Source organism: Ciconia boyciana, chromosome 9, assembly GCF_034638445.1.
Source record: "Ciconia boyciana chromosome 9, ASM3463844v1, whole genome shotgun sequence".
Taxonomy (NCBI): Eukaryota; Metazoa; Chordata; class Aves; order Ciconiiformes; family Ciconiidae; genus Ciconia; species Ciconia boyciana.
In genome coordinates, this window is record NC_132942.1 from 23564095 (window position 1) to 23569519 (window position 5425).

The window sequence follows — 5425 nt, forward strand, 5'->3', positions numbered from 1 at the left end:
TGTTTCCTGTTTCCATGCTGTATATGTATATTTCTGAAAGGCTGATGGCTGTAGCTTGTCTTCTCTTTTGCAACATTCTTTTATTCCTCATGAACTCCATGGCTGCAACAGCGTGAATATCTTTACGTTTGTGTAGGGTGAGGAAGAGGAGTTCGAGGTCTGTTCAGTGTAGTACATGCCTGCCTGCACAGGGGTTAGAGCTGTTTTGATGAGCAAATGGCTGTTAGGACAAGGGTGCTCTAAATAGCCAGGAACAATTTGAGCAGCAAGAGCTGTGCTTGCCGCACAGGGCTTCTGCTGGAGGGACAGCATGAGTCTCCCACGTTATGCTTGGTGGAGAAAGGAGAAGGCATGGCCGCCCGTGAACCAGCCTAGTGCAGGGAAGAGCTAGCATGTAGTATCTTTGAATTTCTAATTCCACTTCCCAAAGTTCCTAATTTCAAATTGGTTTAGAGCTATTAATCTCGAACAACTGTAAGCAGCAAAAAATTTCAGCTGTGCCTCAGACATCACATTTTTGGGTTGAACTGGGAATGTTAAATGAAGCTGCATGACAAAAGTGAACACTTTTCCTCATGCACACTTTCCCTCATTTGCTGCTAAATTAAGGTAAGTGAGCAACAGCACTGGCAGTGAATTAAGGGGCTAATTCTGTAGGAAGACACCTTAATATGCTATCAAATAAACTGTATTATTGCTCAATGCAAATGCTTTTTCTTCCATTTCAACTCCTCACCTTTCTGCATCCTGTATTCTAAGCTAGCCTATACCCTCATGGTATTTTTCTTCTACCAGCTTCAACTATTTTTGGTTGCCATATTCCTGTGTGCGTATATTATCAAATGTTAGTCCTAGAAGGGGACTTGAAGAACGTGTATTTAAAATGGCTTTCATGGTTCTAAGGGAAAACCTTAATGTCCTGTTTATAACAATCAACCCTAGAGATTAATAGTAACTCCCTTTCTGGGTTCTGTACCTATTTTTAAGTTTTTCTGTAGTAATAGGATAGCCTTTAACCCAGAGGGTTAATTTTATTCTACTTAAGATGATGCTTTCTTGCTTAACATCCTCCAGCTGCAGAGCTCAAGCACTAAACAAGTCATGTATTCCCTAAGTAGCCTATACCCAGCGTTGTGGTACAAGTTCACTTACCAGTTCAGCTTTCCAGTTACACAAGAAATCTAGAAATGTAACTCCATCTATGGCACATTTAGCCATGCAATCCTAAAATCCTGGCAATGTGGATGAGGATAACACAGCCTGCCTATAATGGGGAGAGCTGCTAGTCAGGTTATCAGCTGGCTGATGGGGTTTTCGATATCTGTAGAGTTTCTGGTTTTTCCTTCCCTGGTTTCCCAAACTATCTGCCAAAATCACACAATGACTGGTTGAAGCTCAGGCTAGACTGAGTGAAAACAGCATTCTAACACACGTAGTCTTTACCTAATGGCTCTATCCATCTGTACAAGCCATGTGATCCACACCTCTGAATTAAACAAGATATGTTTTTCTGAAGGTAGTGCACCTAGTCGCTTGGCTCTACCCAAAGTGTTTGCATTTCCAAGGACTAAGGTTTCTGAACTTTAATAAGGTAAAATCAGTCTTTGTGAGAAGGGAGTATAAAAAGAGCTTTGGCCACAAAACCCCTATGAGAGCAAGGTGGTGACCTGTAGCCTGAGCTCTATGTTGCGTTCTTCATGATCAGATATGGATGGAAAGGGACGGAGGGGCTCTTATGTGACAAGAAAAGTTAACAAGCAGAACCACACAGGAGAAAGACACAGAAGCTTTTCTCCAGTGCAAAACCCTCTCTCCTGTAGATGAAACCCTAACCGTCTTCTCTGCACATGAACAAGGCTTGCTCAGTTCACCTTTATTTTAGAGATCAGTATCGCTCCCATTAGATTATTAAACAGACAGACAACTGTTTTCATGACTTCTAATACAGTATCTTTTGCAGGGTGTGTTCCTCCACAAGGAATATTCTCCAGCGTTCTGCCCAAACTCTTTATCTGCAGTTCTTTTCTTCCATTGTTGGAAGCCATTGTGTTGGAAGTCAGTGTGTTCCCATGCCATGTTTCCCTGTCTCATGTCCTGCCTCCAGCTTTGGAAACTGCCTCCTCTTACAGTCCTTCCTGCTGTTCCTACCTCTGCCCTGTGACCAGGGCCTTGCTGTGACAGGGCAGAAGTTACTGCGCCAGTGAGCGTTGTTATGCAGAGGCTGGAGACCCCTCTGGGAACTGGTATGCTAGAAAACACAGACCGATAGGCTGGATGGATATCTCTCTGATACAGCCTCAGACTTCCCTGCTCTCTATACAGACAGCAGAAATGCTGAAATTCTGGGCTAAATTGAGAGAGATGGCGCCAACAGTCCCAACCTTCTCCTTGCCCTTCTTTTCCTTCTCTGCATCTTACCACATGCCCTCTTTTTACTCTCATGATGAGGGGTGTTGAGGGGTTGGCTCCCCTTGCTATTCTTGATCAGAGCCCAGGCAGCCTGGCAGGCTCCTTGTATCATTCCCAGAAAGCAGCAGCAGCCTCCCAGGACCCGCACAAGGAGGAAGCGTCCAAAGCTTTCACTTTCCTCCAGAGCAGAACACAGGAGCGTGCCCAGGGCCCCAGCATCACAAACTCATCATCACTTAAGGGCTGGGTGAGAAGCAGCCAAGCAAAATTTGTTCACCTCTGGTCAGGATGGATGCTACCAAGCCAAGTGTGCACTTTTGTCATGCGCTTCCTAGCACAGTCCTGTCTTCATTGCCTTGATTATTCTATGGTTTTTAGATTGCACATTTTCTAGGGTAAAAATCGTCTCTCTTGCACACTTGCACATAGTGCCCAGCAAAGCAGGGCTTCAATGCTGCCTAGGCTCCTAGGTGATAGCCTTCTTAACCTCTGGTAAAAAATAAAGAATCAGCATCGTTCTGCTGCTGTCCACTCAGTTCTCACTTCAAAGGGCTGATTGTTTCCCCATGGAAATATTACAGTTCAGATAAGCGTGCTGGGGCAGTCCCAGAGACCAGATGGGCAACCACAAGGCACCAGCCACACCTGTGCTGGTCCCACAACTCATCTGGGAATCACTACGCAGGCAAAGAACAAAAATGGTGTGCTCTTGTGGGTGGTGAGGTTACCATCTGCTGACAGACCTTCACTGCTTCACTTCTCCCTGGTTTAAAGAATCAGTATGTCCCTTCTGATGGAATATGATTTAGGAACAGCTCTCACACAAGCAAAACATCCCTAAAACCCAGTTACCTTCTTCTCAGGATGCTCCATTCAGCCCTCACCATCTCATTTCTACTTCTCCCCCAAGTCACACAGCAATTCTCCCTCAAATTCTTACTGCATCTCTCCTTCGAAAATGAAAAACCACACTGCACAGAGCAGAAAGGTGCTACTATAGCTGGGTAGTCACACCATAAAAGATACTTATCCACAGAAAGGAGCTACTACAGCTGCGTAGTTGCATCCTAAAAAGATACTTATCCCACTATAGTGGCTACTACAGGAACAGCAGAAGGAAAATCAACACCATTTTATCCCAAGGCCTGCAAGTTCCAGGCTTGGGTCCTATGTTTGGAACTGACTCCATAACACATCACCTAGAACAAGGGACCCCAGGTGATCCACATGACGCAAATCATTCTTCTTTGTCTTTCCATATGAAGAACAAATGGAAAGTAGCTTTTTCTGTATATTCAGAGCTTTGTATTGGTGTATAATCAACCCTGTTCCTTGATATTCCTAGATAAATCTGATGGGTCAGACTTGCTGTGCACAAACTATGTACTCGTGTAACAGTGTCACAGGCTCCATGATTTAAAAAACAGGTTTTGTTCATGATGGAAATCCTTAAGCTGAGTCCACAAAGGACTGTGGTCAGGATGGTGCCAGTCGTTCCACTGACATTTTTCCCCTCAGGGGAGAGACAATCGGTAGTGGCTGCAAGGTGCAGAGCACAGAACATGTCTCAGGCTGCCAGCTGGAGATCTGAGAACGTCGTGATAAAGGCAATGAAAAAGCTCATCATTTTCTCCCAGGAACAAACCAGCACCTCAGTCAGAAAACAAGGAGGAGAGAGGGAAAAAAAAAATCACCTATTTATTGTTCAGCTACTCTTCACCTGGACTCAGCAGAGTATCAGCTCCCTGCAGTCTCCACTTCCAGGCCACGTGGGGTAAGAAGCCATGAGATAGTGACCAAAATGGTTTTGGCACTCAGGTTTGCCTTTTTCAAATAGGAGAAACCTGCTGGAACACACTGTTAGTGTTACATTAGAGGAGTCTAGGAAAGAGGCTCAATGTCAGCCACCTCTGTCTCCTTTTCCTAATATTGCCTTCAGCAGCAAGCCCAGACAAACGGACCTCTCTCTTTCCAGGGCTGTGCAATGCTGTTTCTCTCTAAACAGACAGGTATCACTCAGGTTTGCTGACAGAGACCTGGGAACCTTCAGAGCTGGGCCAAAATGCCATACTTGGTATGGGACAACCGCTGAGCTGTTTCAGGCTCAACCCTATGATCTAACTACCCAATAACAAAGACTTCTGCATGTTTATAAGCCCTCTGCTGCCACTTGAGTGAATGTGATGTGGGCCTCCACTGAGACCGAATCCATGTTTTTTAGACTACTTATCTGTTTGCAATAATTTATTTGAAGGGGTTTTTCTACCACCCCGCACCTTCTGTGCTAACTTCTTTCACTGCAAGCAAGCTGAGCAATTCCTTTTTATTTTTTTTTTAAAGACTTTTCATTGTATAGCTCTTGTTAGGGGAGTTAAAAATGAATTTCACGACCTGCAGCTCTTGCTGCGGCTCATTCTACCTTCTTGGTCAGGGCCGATAACCCTCTGACGGTGGGCCTGGCCGGCCTGGTGTGCCAACACTTCTCACCTCCCTCTTTGGAGTGAAATCCTGTCACCGTTACAACCCAGGGACAGCTGTAACTGGAGCAGGCGAGATGGGCCCAGGGAGGGCAGAGGGTCCCCTCAGCCACCGGAGCCATGACTGCCCTCCGGCCGCCGGCCCGCGGGGGTGACAGGGCCCGCCGGAGCCTCCCCGTGAGACGAGGCCTCCCTCCCCGGGACGGCTTGGCTGGCCCCGGGACAGGCCGGGGCGCTGGGTTTGTCAAGCAGGGGCCACAGGGCCCTGACAGGGCACACCGGGCGGCGGGTCCGGGGCGGGAGAGAGTGCTCGCCTTCCCCTCCCCCGCCCCTCCACGCTCCGCCACTATCCCACAGTGCTCCGGGGCACCGCCTGCGGGGCCAGCGATGCGCGGTCCTCTTCCCTTCATTCAAATGAGCCACCGCGGGCGGCGGCGCGGGCCACGTCGGGAGTTGTAGTCCTCCACGCCCCTTCCAGTGCGCGCTCCAGCGGCCAGCGGGACTCGCTGTCCCGGCGTGCCGCGGGGCAGGGTCGGCGG